This window comes from Rhinatrema bivittatum, chromosome 9 (genome assembly GCF_901001135.1).
Source record: "Rhinatrema bivittatum chromosome 9, aRhiBiv1.1, whole genome shotgun sequence".
Lineage (NCBI taxonomy): Eukaryota > Metazoa > Chordata > Amphibia > Gymnophiona > Rhinatrematidae > Rhinatrema > Rhinatrema bivittatum.
Window position 1 is genome coordinate 143842612 of NC_042623.1, and position 15583 is coordinate 143858194.

Genomic DNA, 15583 nt, shown 5'->3' on the forward strand with positions numbered 1-15583 from the left:
TTTTAGAATTGGATGCTCAATCTCTCTGTGCCTCATGTGCTGTGGGGGGGGGGGTGGGTCATCTGCCAAGGGCCAGAAGCCCAGAAAGTCTAAGTGCATGCCTGGGGGAAGATCGGGAACAAAAAGTAAACCCCCAGGGTTGTTGGAAGCTCAGGTAGTCGTCCCCCTCCCTCCACTTTCTCCAGCAGAGGTAGAACCGGGCCAGGGAGCCCCGAAGGATACAACTTTGGATTCCAGTAGCAATGATGTGGGTACCGGAGGTTTCTTCCCAGAGTTTGTGCTACTAATACATGAAGCCTTCCTGGCCAGGAAGGCTGCAAAGAGGAGGTCTCAGGACAGCGCTAGTTGCTCTGCCAAGCATCTGAAGTCACAGGTTCTACCTTCTCCGGGCCCTCAGGCACAAGGGAGCCGTGGAAATGCGGGGACCATGGGGGAACCCCTGATGGGGGATCTTGCCATGCCCCAGGGTGACCCTGACCCCGATCTGGACCCAGATGCCGGCAGGGACGATCCGTTGTTGCTGGACACCTCTGGGGGGGTGATGACCCTTTGGTGGTCTGGCTGTTCAAACAGGAGGACTTGCATCCCCTTATTCCCCAGGTCCTGGAGGAACTGGGGCTCAAACTGTCACAGGAGGATTCGGATAGCGAAGGGGGCAACCCGGTCCTGGACGGGCTGCTAGGACCCCCCCCCCCCCCTCGGCTTTCCCAATTCCAAAGAAAATTCAGAAGCTTATCAGCAGGGAGTGGGATGCTCCAGAGGCCGGTTTCAAGGTGGGACAGGCCATGGCCAAGCTGTACCCGCTGTCGGAAAAGCATTGGGAGCCCTTATGGAACCCCAAGGTGGACGCTGCGGTGGCAGCAGTTACTAGGAAAACTACCATTCCGGTGGCAGGGTCAGCCGCTCTGAAGGACGCTCAGGACCGCAAATTGGAGGTCCACCTGAAGCACCTTTTTAAAGTTTCGGCTTTGAGCCTCAGAGTGGCAGTCTGTGCCAGTATGATGCAGCTCGCTTGCCTGTGTTGGATCCAGCAGCCACAGGACCCGTCCTCCGCGGGGATCATGTCCCAGGCGCAGGCGGTTCGCCTGGAGGCAGAGCTAGCATACACAGCAGATGCTCTGTATGACCTGGTATGAACAGCGGCGCGTTCCATGGTCTCTTCAGTGGCGGTCCGACACCTGCTGTGGCTCCAGAATTGATCGGCTGACTCTTCTTCTAAAGCTCGCTTGTGGAATCTCCCCTTCAGGGGGAAGCTCCTGTTTGGTGAGGACCTGGACCAGCTGGTGAAGTCGCTGGAAAGCCCTTCCGGAAAGCATTTGCCCCAAGGAGCCGGATTAGAGATTCCAGGAGATTTAAGTCAGGAAGGGGGGGGTTCCTCCTCTTCCTATAGATCCAGACCTTTCTCATGGTGACAACAGTCCTTTTGGGGAGCAACCGAGCAGCAAGGGGAGGTGCCGGCCAGGGCTCTGGGGCTGGAAAATCTTCACAATGAAATCAGGATCACCCACTCCTCGGAGATAGCCGTAGGAGGACGGCTATCCCAATTTTACGAGGAGTGGGCAAGGATTCCATCCGACCAGTGGGTTCTCCGGGTGATCCGCGTAGGCTACGCCTTAGAATTTTCACACCCTCCCAGGGACGCCTTCCTGGTATCGCGCTGTTCTTCCCGAAACAAGCATGCCACGGTGGAGGACACACTACGCCATCTGTTAAGCCTGCAGGCCATCGTTCCAGGGGTGGAACAGGGTGCCCTTCAGTACTCCGTGTACATTGTGGTGCCAAAGAAAGAAGGAACCTTTCGCCCCATCCTGGACCTCCAGCAAGTGAACCGGAGTCTGAAGGGACCGCGCTTTTGAATGGAAACCCTGCGCACAGTGATTGCGGCGGTGCACAAGGAAGAGTTCTTCACCTCCCTGGACCTAACAGAGGCTTACCTCCATATCCCGATTTGGAGCGAACATCAGCAATTTCTGCGGTTCTCGATTCTGGGGCAGCATTTTTAGTTTCATGCGCTCCCCTTCGGTCTAGTATCAGCGCCCCGCACTTTCACCAAGGTTATGATAGTCGTGGCGGCAGCCCTCAGGCAGGAAGGGGTGTTGGTGCACCCGTACCTAGATGACTGGCTCCTCCGGGCGAAGTCGGAGGAAGATTGTCAGCGGACTATTCTTCTTTGACTCACATGCTGCAGTCGTTGGGCTGGGTGATCAACCTTCCCAAGAGTCACTTGATTTTTTTCCCAGGTCCTGGAATATCTGGAGGCTCGCTTCAACACTCACCTGGGCCGGGTGTTTCTAACGGAGAACCGGAGGCGCAAACTACAACAGCAGGTGACCAGTTTTTGGGGGCCGCGGACTCCAACGGCCTGGGACTATCTACAGGTTCTGGGATCCATGGCTTTGACGCTAGAGCTCGTCCCTTGGGCCTTTGCTCACATGAGACCATTGTAGCGGGCTCTCCTGTCCTGGTGGAGCCCAGTGATGGAGCAATATCAGGTGCGCCTGCCCTTGACCTCGCAGTCCAGATCCAGCCTGGAGTGGTGGTTAGTAGATGTCAATCTGCAGAAAGGAATGTCCCTCAAAACCCCGGACTGGGTGGTGGTTTCCACAGACGCCAGCCTGCGAGGCTGGGGTGCGGTATGCTTAGGCAAAGCGGCACAAGGCGTAAGGTTGGAATCAGAACGCCTTTGGTCCATCAACCACCTGGAGACCAGGGCAGTTGATCTGGTACAGGGGCGAATGGTTCGCGTGTTTTCAGACAACGCCACCATGGTGGCATACCTCAACCGTTAGGGAGGAACCAAGAGCTTAGCCATAGCCTGGGAAGCCCATCTCCTCTTCAACTGGGCCGAGCACCATTTGGAAGGCATCACTGCCTCGCACGTGGCGGGTGTCGACAACGTCCAAGTGGACATCCTAAGCAGGCAACAGCTGGGCCCAGGAGAGTGGGAGCTGTCCGGAGAGGCGTGGAACCTCATTTGTGCCCGATGGGGAACTCCCCAGTTGGACCTCATGGCGACCCGACTCAACGCGAAGATGTCACGATTTTTCAGTCAACGGAAGGAATTGGGGTCCATGGGTCTCGACGCACTGGTGTCCAAATGGCCTTCGGGGATCCTATTGTATGCTTTCCTCCTTGGCCTTTCATAAGTCAAGTTCTCAGACGAGTGGAACAGCACCCGGGTCAGAAGGTGCTGGTGGCTCTGGAGTGGCCTCGGCGCCCTTGGTTCATGGATCTGATACGACTAGCCACGGACGGTTCCTTACGGCTGGCGCATTTGCCGGATCTGTTGAGTCAGGGACCCATCTTTTCGGATCGGGAGGATTGCTTCTCTCTCATGGCTTGGCTTTTGAGAGGTGACGCCTACGACTGAAAGGGTATTTGGAGGCAGTGATTGCCACTCTGCTGCAAGCCAGGCGGCCTTCCACTTCCATGGCTTACGTGCGAGTATGGAGGGTGTTTGAGTCCTGGTGTGCGCAACAAGGAGTTGGGCCGGGGTCAGCATCCGTTCCCCATATTCTGGCTTTTCTACAGCAGGGACTTTCCAAGGGCCTGGCGTACAACTCCATCCAGGTTCAAGTTTCAGCTGTGGGGTGCTTCAGGGGGCGAATAGACGGCAAATCTCTGACTTGCCACTCGGATATGGTTTGCTTCCTCAAAGGGGTAAAGCATTTGAGGCTGCATGTTCGGAAACTGTGCCCGGAGTGGAACCTGAACCTTGTCCTGCGGGCTTTATGAGTATCGTCTTTTGAGCCGGTGGGGCAGGCTTCGGTCATGGACCTGACACTGAAAACGGTCTTTTTAGTGGCGATCTGTTTGGTGCGGCGCATTTCGGAATTGCAGGCCCTGTCCTGCCGGGACCCGTTTTTACGAATTTCGGCAGGTAGGGTGTCTTTGCTCACGGTGCCGTCCTTTCTGCCGAAGGTGGTGTTGGCGTTTCATGTTAATCAGTGAGTAGAGCTTCCTGGCTTCCCGGACTGGTCTTGTGGCTCGGCGACGGATAGAGACCTGCACTATTTGGTCACCAATCCTTTTCAGAAGTCAGATCATTTGTTTGTCCTGTTTGGTGGTCCTAGGCGGGGGGACAAGGCATCCAAGGCCACTCTGTCTCGGCTGAAGGAGACCATTGGTTCAGCGTACATTAGCCGGATGGTTTGAAAGCTCATTCCACGCGGGCACAGGCGGCCTCCTAGGCAGAGTGCCAGCTGGTTTCTCCTCAAGAGATCTGTAGAGCTGCGTTCTGGTCCTCTCTGCATACCTTTCCAAGCATTACTGCTTGGATGTAAGGGCGCCGGAGGAATCCAATTTTGGAGAACGGGTTCTAAGAGCGGGTCTTTCGGGATCCCTCCACAGTAGTGTGGCTTTGGTACATCCCATTGGTCTTGACTAATCTGGGTATGTTCAGGAAAGGAAAATTGGTTCTTACCTGCTAATTTTTGTTCCTGTAATTCCACAATTCAGTCCAGAGGCCCGCCCAGACGTGACTGCCGAAAGATGGGCTGGCCTTTGGGTTAGCTACTGTATTGAAGAATTCTGAAGGAAATAGTTTTGATGCCTATATTAACGAAGATCTGGGGTAGGGTTTCCTACTTTAGGGGAATCCAACCCTCCTGTTTTTTGATGTTCGCCTTGTTCGGGGTGAATAGTTGTTTAAGTTGTTTTGAAGTTGGTTCCAGTGGTTTTTTGGCTTGGGGATCAACCAATACTGAGGAACTGCAGGTGGCACTAGTGGTATTTATAGCAGTGCCTCGAAGTTTTTTTCTCTGCCTCCATCTTCTGGTGGGAGTGCATAACCCACTGGTCTGGACTGATCTGTGGTATTACAGGAACGAAAATTAGCAGGTAAGAACCAATTTTCCTATAATTTCCACTGTAATGATAACCTAGGATCAAATAGGAATACCATGTTGCTTCCTGAAGGTGATGTTCATGAAACTGCAAGATGCTCCAGAGTCAATGTAGGTGTTTTGAACTTCCTACATGATTTGGGAGAGGGGATGCAGTTGAAAGGTCATAGTCATGCTACGCAGGCTATGTGATAGTACATGCTCCTTCCTGAGGATAGGATGGTTCATTTCCCATATGACATGCCTTGATTTTTCATAGTCAGGAAAAATAGGTGTTCAGCATGTAGTCAGCCTCTCCACGGTAGAAGCACAGCCCTTGCCATCATTGATTCTCTTTCTCTGCATAGCTAAGACATTGTTGGGTCATATCAATTAACCCAGTGTTTCCCATCTTATGGTCTGCAGATTCCTAGGTCTCCAAGACCATCGCAGGTATTCCACCACAACTGCAGCAGCTAAGAAAAAGAGCAGGCTCTGCTCTAAAAGGTTGCTGCGGCCTGTGAATGGTGAGCTACTTGACTGCCTAATCTCACACTGTGCATGTCAATAGGAGCTTGATCCTGTGCTGAAAAGAGGAGAGAAAAAGCACTGTGAAGCATATATAGGATAGTTTATTTGAAAGGGTAGACTATAGCGATATGTGGTTGAAGTAAACATTTTGGAAATTTTCAATTAATGAGGGGATAACATAACACATAGCTCTACATCGTGACCGTAAGTCCACCTTCTCTCACCTCTTCTTCTGAAAGAGCACTATTATGGCATCTGATAACCTATTTGAGCAGGATGGATCATCCCTCAGGTGTTTGAATGCACCTGCCAGGGGCACAGACATGTCCACAAAACATTTCTTATAAAAGTCTGTCGGGAATCCATCAGGTCCCAGACTCTTGCCCGCTGGTAGAAGTTTGACATCCCTGGCCATCTCCTCCAGCATGATGGGTCCCCTCTATGAGAATATACATGCCCTCTGGATCTTTTTGAGTTTTATGCACCTGTAGAGGCAAAGTCCTGTGTATAAGGATGCAGACCTTATGAGGCACAACACACTTGACCCACCTGCTCTCTTTTAATCTTATCACGCTCCTGATTAGTTAAGCGGGTCTCTTGCAGCAGAGCTATTTGCATCAAGGGCTTCTTCAGGAAGTGAAATATGTTTTCTTTTAATGGGAGAAGAAATACTCCAAACACTCCAGGACACCAAGCTGATCTTAGAGCTAGCCATTATAAAGCACCATGCAAGTCAACTGAAAGCTCAGACCCATGATCCCACAATGCCAGTTTGCATAGCCCAGAGATACATACAAATGTCTGCCCATTTTTTGTTTCTTTTCAACCTGTATTTAAACACCCAAAAAAATTCCCCCCTCAAAATATCCTCACCCCCAGGGCTTAGGAAAGGCAAGCCCTTGCTCATCTATACCTATTGCTGTCGGGCCCACCTTCCCACACCCCCCCCCCTCCCCCACCAAGAAGTGACTCTCTGGCAAGAGCTCCTTTGGGGCCCCCTTGGGGCCAAAGTTCTGCTACCTCACTCCAAACAAACTTCCTCTTCCCCACCTCATAACTTCAAACATCAACCCCAAAGCCCACTCCACATCCTTACCCAATAAATCCTGCCTACACCACCCCTCTCCCCCCAGCTTCTCCCACCTTGCCCTATCTGCCCTCACAGTGATAACCCAACAATAAGAAAACCAAAGGCATAGATAAATATATACTAAGACATTGAGTCATATGAAAGCAGCCTGCTTGTTGAGGCCACCCTACAATATTTCCATCAAAAGAGGGAGGCATGGACAGGGCAAGCGCACCCAACAGCCACTGATACTGTAAAGGAGAATCCAAGTGCCATGATGCCCTAACCCACCATGGCAGAACCAGAGTTCATACAGACCCCAACGGGTCTGTATTCAGTCTTCTGGCAACCAAACATTTGGCGCTCTTATCTGATGCAGGCAACATCCGCTTCCAAGTGGCCCACCATCCTCCACACATCTGAATAAGTGATCGAATAATAAAACAGAGTTCAGCCGTAGTCCCATCAGTGTAATATTGGCCAAACAAATGCTGTACCAAGTATTCCCCCTTCCCACCCACCCATTCACACCCCAGTCCCAACCATCAGGTTCCAGAAAAAAAAAAAAACATCCGAGCAAGAACACAGCAAGGTAGAAAAAAAAAAAGCAAAAAAGCAGCAGAAAGAAAACGACGGGAAATCACTGATGCATTGACCAATCCCAGAAATGGTACACGCTCAATCAGTCATATCTCAGCTGAGGTGTCAGCACTCCTTTGTCTCTGAGCAGGCAAGGTCTTCCTGACCTGCTCTAGGAATCTCTGCACCTCTGCCGGCGAGTCAAAAATCTTGGACTTATTTTTAATGAAAATCTGCAGGAGAGAAGAATATAGCAATGTGTATGGGAAAGCCTCATTGCTGCAGCATTTTTTTTAATTGCGGCATAGCCGGCTCTCTCTTTTTGCACAGCTACCACGAAATCCTGAAAAAACATCATCTTTTGTTTCTTATACATAATCTCTAGAGATGTGCAATCGTTTTTCACGATTTAGTCAATGCCAACGACATTGTCTAAATCGTCATTGTTGGGGAAGTTGGGAAAAAGAATCAAAATTCCACGAATTTTCGGGTTAAAGTCGGTTTTTTATTACTGCGCACTAACGGATGTTAGTGCGCATGGACTATCCGTTAGCGCGCAGTCGCTGGACGTAGTGCGCAGTACATGGCGCCTCACCATACTGCGCACTAACGGATTATTAGTGCGCGCTCAGTACATGGCAGTGCGCGGTGATATATGTTAGTGCGCACTAACGTAAATTGATACTAAATTGACACTTTTTTTTAAATTGAAGGTTGAATATGTATTCCTATTGGGTGTCTTCTTGTTTTTTATTCATTACCAAGGTTACCAACAGCCAAGGTGCTGTTTTTTACAGATTGTTTTATATGGGGGATGGGGAATGGGAATGGGGGATAGAGCTATTAGCTTTTAGCTTGAAGTTCTAATCCTACTGTAGTAGTGTGTCTGTGGATATTGTGATTAGGTCATCAATCATGTGACTAGAATTTGTTTGATATATTATGCATAATATTCATTTGCATCATTTTTGAATTGGCCACTTAAATTAATAGGTTTATTTTCCCTCCTACTTTTAGTCAATAGGTAGCTATAATAGCTATATAATAAGGGGTGCTCTGCTTATGTGTTGCTTTTGTTTTGTGGGTTTGAGGAGAAAACATCAGTCAATCAGTCATTATAGCTAGCTGCAGCTGTTGATTGATAGCTAATATTATACAGCCTTTATTGTTATTAATAAGGGGTAGCTGCTAGCTGGCTTAGCTAGCTGATACTAGTATCAGCCTATGATACTAGCCAGCCAGCCAGCCAGCCAGTAGCCATTGCCACTAGCCACAGTAGCATATAGCTACTGCTAGCAGCCAAGTACCACTAGCCAAAATAGCCAATAGCCACAACCAGTGAGCTGAGCTGAGCTCTACTCTTTTTTTCTGTTTCTTGAGTGAGCTCTTCGTTCGCAGCATTCCTAGCCTAGGCATAGGCAGGCACCAGCACTCCAGTCCAGCAGCAGTGCTTGCTTATAAAGGACAAGGTAGGTGCTTTGACTGCTTTCTGAACATTGTAGCAGTAGAGTTTTAATAGATTTATAAATATATAAAATTATATAATATTATATTTATCAATATTATATAGATGTATGTGTAATCTACTAGATTTATCACTAATAGTGTTTATAGCTAGCTAGCCAATATAGCCAGTGACACTAGGCTAATAGCTAGCTTGGCTATTAGCCTAGTGTCACTGGCTATGGCTAGCTATTAAAGCCAGTGAGTCACTACTATCAAATCAATTCTACTACTAAACCTATAATTGGCCAATAGTCTGTCCAATATCCTATATTATGTTTCTTGTGCTTGGCTTAAGGCTTCTGCTCCTGTGTGTGAGATTTGTGGGTAAGACTTGAAGTGGGAGGGAGAAGTTATTTTAGTCCAAAGAACAGAATAGGCCTGAAAAGGATATGAAAAAATAAGAATAGGACTTCTCTAACCTCAATGCTTGGCTTGCATGTAGTATTAACAGAAAAGCCTAGCCAGTCCTGCCAGGAGGCTAATGTAATGAGTGAACTGAAGTATTGCAGCCTAGTTTCAGTCTCAGTCTGCTGCAGTTTGATGCTCTGGCCAATGCATGGTATAAATTGCAATATAATATATTAGTAAGTATACTATATCAAATTATCACTTGTCAGTGTCACTCACTGACTAATAAAAAATAATCACTATATCCTTCTTTGTCCTGTGGTCTGGGGGTAGCCTTAGCAATAGCTAGCTAGCTAATGCTATTAGCTCAATAAAGTTTTAAAAATGAATACCAAACTAATTTATTAACTTGTTTAATGTACTATATTTATTATATATTTCTTTGACCACAGGATCATAATGCCCCTACCAGTACCCTCTGGAAAAAAACGTGTTGCTAGTGATAGTGCTACTGGAAAGAGCTGTCTGCCAGTCCCTAGGAAAAAACTGCGATTTTTTGAGAAGAAAGAGGATGTAGAAGTGCAAGGAAACTTGTTGCAAGGGAAGGAACGAGCAGAATTTGAGGGAAAGGTGAAAAGATTAGATGAAAGAATGGTGATACAGAAAATATTTGATGATGATGAAGAATCAGATATTGAGGAGGAGGAGGAGGAGGAGGAGGATGATGATCAGGAGTTTTTGGCTAGTAAACATTCAGAGGAGAAGGAGGAGGAGGAGAACAGAAGCAATGACAATGTTAGTCAGATTGCAAAACAAACAACTACTGCCAGTGCCAGCAGTATTGCTGGTACCCTGTCCCCTACACCATTTGAACATCCACGTGTGACTACTACTACTACTACTATTTCTACTACTAGTATGAAAATGACAAGTATCCAGCCTAGAGTAAGGAACAGTACAAGGACATCAAAGATTTGGAATCATTATCATGTTGTGGCTGACCAGAGATTTGGACAATGTATCCATTGTAAAAAGATGGTGAGCCGTGGAAGAATTATTGGACATCTTACTAACAGCAACATGAAATATCACCTTGAAAGAGAACATAGAGCACTGTTGCTTGCAGAAGAAGCTGGTCCCACCGTGCTTGCCCAGGCTTCAAGTAAAGCAACAGGGAAGCAGCCACAGAAGGAAAGTAGTAGTACTAAAGAAGATACAGATTGTGTGCATCTGCAGAAGCAGCAGTCTCCTCTTCCTCATCCCCAGCAGCAGCGGCAAGCTACCATGGAGCAGATGGGGTGGTGTTCTTCTGCAATGTCACAGAGCAGGAAGCAGGCAATGTCTAAAGTGGGTACACGACATATTGCTCTAATGATTGCTTTGGATGATCAGCCACTGCAGATTGTAGAAAATGAGGGATTTAAGCGGATGCTCCATTATTTCGCCCCTTACTACAAACTTCCTTCAAGAAGTACATTTAGCCGTCAGGTGCTTCCTTCCCTATACAGAAAATGTCGTGCTGAAATGCAGATTATGATGGCAAGGGCAAAGGGGAGGAGCATCCATCTCACCACTGATGTTTGGACTAGTATGAATGCAATGCATGCATATTTGTCTCTAACAGCACATTGGTGGCAGCTGGATGAGGCATTAATACCTGTAAGCACTAGCAGCATTGGCAGTGGCAGTGGCAGCAGCTCCAAAAAGGTTTCGCCAGGATACCATTGGGCTTTACTGCATGCTCAAGTGCTAGACAAGAGACATACTTCAGAAAATATCTTACACGCAATTCAGGGGATGATGGAAAAATGGAATGGGCTCCTTAGAAGCAGTGATATGGAATGCTTAAATGGATTTTTCATTACTGACAATGGTTCCAATATTATTAAGGCTCTGGCTGATGGCAGATTCAGCGGCATCCGATGCTTTGCACATACCCTGCATCTGATAGTGAGGGATGCTTTGGGGCTTAGTGGCAAGGAAGGTGGTACTACTACTAGTTGTAGTAGTCAACTCCTGAAGCGGTTGATTGAAAAGTGTCGCAAAATAGCTGGGCATTTCAATCGTAGTGTAAAAAGTGGGAAGCAACTCAGAAAGAGGCAAATAGCAGTTGGCGCACCTTTGCACAACCTTCTTCAGGATGTGCCTACCAGATGGAATTCCACCTATCTTATGTTGGAGAGGTTGTCTGAACAGCAGACACCTCTTCATGATTTGGCAATGGCAACTGAAATTGGATTGGAAAATCCTCTTGGATGTCAGGACTGGACAAACATTGCACACATGGTGCATGTCCTCAAGCCTTTCAAAGTATATACTGATGCATTGAGTTCAGCTAATGCCACTTTGGGTGGTGTCATCCCTGTAATAAACTATCTGGAGGAGGTATTACAGGAATTTCTGCATCATCCAGATTTCTCTAAGGAAGTGTTAATGCTTGTTAAATGCTTAAAAGAGCAAGTTGAAAAAAGATTGAAACCTCTCATGCAAAGGGATTGCTATATGTTAGCCACGATGTGTGACCCACGTGTGAAAGGCAGTATTGCTCTCAAGAACAATGCTCTTACACATTGGAAAAAAAAGTTGATTAAAATGGTTGAAAACATAATGTCTAACAGGGTCTGTTCCACTGGTAACGATGAAAAAGAATTAGTATTATCCTCTCAGTCTCCAACTCCATCCTGCTCAAGTACTAGTATGATCAGCTGCTCCCCTACCCCTTCCATAACACATCAAAATATGAGTCATTCCACATTTAATGAACTGCCTGCCATGTCACAAGCAATCGCATCAGCTGTTGGCAGAAGAGTTACTACTACTGAGTCCTACCTGCAGGAGAATGTTTCAGAACTGCATGTTAAGAGTTTTCTGTCTGAGCCAATTCAGAGCATGGACTCAGATCCCTTGAGATATTGGGCACAGAAAGCTTCAATGTGGCCTGATCTTGCAATACTAGCACAGCACTTTCTTTCCTGCCCGCCAACAAGTGTGCAAAGTGAAAGAGTATTTTCAATGACAGGGAACATAGTGAGTCCACACCGTGCACGTTTGTCTCCAGACTTAGTCGAGCAATTGGTTTTTATCAAAACGAACTTTCCACAGCTTGGGTATCCGAACTTTCCCTGTGACTGGGAGGAGTGAGCCTCTTGTCGAGGGCCGAGATCCAAGGTCAAGGGGTGGAAGAGAGGCTTGGCTCTATGCAGCTGTGCTCCCCGCATCGCTTGCTGGGGTGCCCGGCCACAAGAGGCAGCAGCGGCCACAACACTGCCGCTGCTGCCTCTTGTGGCCCACAGGAGAAGCCAGTCTGGGAGTCACAAGACATGAACACTCTGTCCTGCTGCGTCTCCAACACAGGCTTCTCACTCCCAGGCTCCTTTCCCCCAGTGTCCACCTCTGAGGCAGGCAAGTCCTCGCTGGGTTCTTCTGCCTCAGCGTCCATCTCCGACAGCATGATTGTGTGAATGAAGTATGAAAGAATTTCAGGCCAATACAATATAAAATTGCACTTACAGTGCACAGAGAGGTTGATACTCTAACTAAGTAGCTAGTGGTTGTACTAGTAGTAGCTAGCTACTAGCTAGCTACTACTACTAGCTACTACTTGGATATCCAGTTTATATCCAACTAGTAGCTACTACTACTAGCTACTAGTTGGATATAAACTGTTACTGTTATATCCACTACTGTAACAATATATTGATTAACCAAATATATACAAACACCCTTGAGTGTAATAAAAAGAGAAAACTGAGCACCCAGAAGTTGTACATTTCTGAAGGATTTTTTGTTCATGAGTCTGCTTTCTCCTAGTCCTTACTCCTACTTTAGTATCACAAGCATTAAAGTTTTTGCTTCAAATGGCTGTCTTGGTCATGGAGCAATTTTTGGCATTGACGTGTGAGTCATTGCAGTAGCTTGAGTGCTGCACACACTGCACACAGTGCACAATATTGTATTGGCCAGGTTGAAAGATGTGTGAATGGTCAGTAGCCACGATTGAAGCCTTGACGTTGGCGCTACTGCTCACAAGTATACAACTTGTGCTAATTCAGCCAGACTGAATGTTGTATGGAAGTGTATGACTAACTTAGTTACTACTAAAACAATGAAATATGTTGGATTATAATAGACATACATCCGTACATGTCTGCTCTTTGTAATTTAGTAGTACCATACTATATTATTTTTGAATAATTATTATTAGTTAAATGACTAATAAAATAATATATAAAAAAGAACAAACAAACATTTTGCACAATGTTAAAACATTTATTTTTTTTTACATATATTTAACTATTAGACATAGACATTAACAATAGTAGACAAACATTTTTGTCAAAAAAAATAAATTAAAATAAAAAAAAACCAGCCCAGCAGCCCAGGTCAAGGCGAAATATGATGCCTTGACTTCATGATGTTGCAGCAGGGTCAGGCTCATGTGGAGAGGAGGGTGCCACCACTGGAGAAACCTGCTCTGAAGCAGAGGGAACTGGCACCTCCTCCTCATGAGGCATCTCATGAGGAGGAGAAGCCATTTCCCTCTGCTCCTGAGGGGCCTCCTCCAGGGCTAACAACCTCCTCTCCACATTGCTGACACTGGCCTGCACCTCTCCGACCCTCTGCTGCAACATCATGAAGTCGGCATCATATTTCGCCTTGAACTGCCGTACTTCCTGCAGGATCTCCTCCAACTTTGAATATTGTGCACAGCAGCACTTACAGGTTGGAGGAGATCCTGGAGGAAGTACGGCAGTGCTGGTGCTGGCACTGGCGCTGGCGCTGGTGGTGGTGCTGGTTGCAGTGGTGGGCCGCTGGCTGCTGGCAGCTTTATCTTGGCCTGTAAAGAAATTAAAAAAAAATAATAATTCAACATGAGACACAGAACTATACATTATACATACATTACACAGTCAGATATGACAAATAAAAAAGCAAATACTGGATGCGTGCGAGCAAGTTTATAAAATAATCTACCCCTTATTTAGTTTATTGACCTTGAGGATTATAGAAAAATGAGGAGTCCATTGCAGGGGAGAAGGAGTGAGGGGGAGAGTGGAGGGATATCAAATCTATCAACATAGATTAGAGAGAATACATAATTTGAAGGATTGGAAGGAGAAATAATAGTCAATCTCAGGTTACACAGAATATGATGGTAGGAGATACACTACAAACCTCTTCTTTTTTTTCACCTTCAATTCTTTAGTTTACTATCATAGCCACTCAGTGTCATTTAATATATACAAATAAATAAATACACACTTCCCCCCATTCCCAATCCCCAGCCACTAAAACTGATTGATATAAAAAAAAAAAGATTTTGTTTTTCAGCCTCAGATAATATATACTACTTTACTGGCCGTGCCAAGAGATATATTATTTCCTACCTAGACCACTACTGGTTGCTGCCTCCGTCCTCCTCTGGTGACAGCTCTGCCTCCCACTAGGCCCAGGAAGCCCCGCCTCGTCCCTGCCTGGGTGTGGTTCTGTACAAGACAAATCAAAATTCAGAGAACAGTTAGAATTTTAAAAACAAGAATGAGATCAGACACAATGATTCATTCACTGTTATAGTAAAGAAACATTTTTAAACACAAATTCCATTACAATTAATTGAATACTTGTGTAATGTGTGTTGTTCTTGTGTAGTATTCTGAAAACAACTTACCAGGCACGGAACGGGCCACGGTTCGGCGGACCTCCTCGAGCCACCTACCCTCGTGCAATCGCAGATGGCGACCTGAAAATTAGAGGGATATACAGGAAAAAGAATAACATTGATTAATTTTTACAACATGCCCATGTTTTGCCTTGACCTACTAGATTATTTTTTATGCAACATACAAAAGTTAGTTATACATAAATACTATTTTATTTATATTTCAATGTGGCTTTCAAAAAAATCCCAAATACCACCATTTCAAAACGATTAATATATAAATATCAATAATATACCACAGATAATTTTATTTCCTTTGTAGTCTAGTTATTAAGTATTAATACTAGTATAGTATAGGGTAAGGGTGGTACACTAGTAGCTAGCTAGCTAGTAGCTAGCTACTAGTATTTCTGTTTTTTTAAAATATATTTACTTAACATTATAACTTTTACTTATAGTAGTTAATTATTACATTATAATTATATAACTCAATGTATGCTACTAGTAGCTACTGTAGCTAGTATTACTATCATACTCTATTTAATTTTCAATGACAAAATAATATACATAATTTATAATTGAATATTATGATCAACATTATTATTTTCACCTTTCTTTTTCAGGTCTTCCACCTCACGAGGGTAGGAGGCCCGCCGGCAAAACTCCTCCTGGAGAGAGGCCCAGGCAGCAGTCTCCCTTTGCAGGTTAGGCCTGCTGCCTGGGGGGGTGTAAAGGTTCCCCTCATCCAGGAGCATGAGCCGGGCTAGGAGGTCCACGTCGGCCTGGGTAAAGCGGGGCTTCCTGGACCTTGCTGCCACCTTGGAGGAGGACGGTGGGGAGGAGTCAGACTCCCTCCCCCTGTCACCACCAGACTCCCTTTCACGTTCCATCCTACCATGAGAAAATAAAAAAGGAGATGAAAAAAAGTATGTGCTATAGGACAGGTGTTTGTTCAGAAGCTCACACACTAATGCAGGGAGGGGCTAGGCAGCTCCCCCCTGTCTGTGAAGCCAGCCCTCAGCCCTCACCCTCACAGTGACAGTACACTATTCAGTTCAGTGGCAGGGA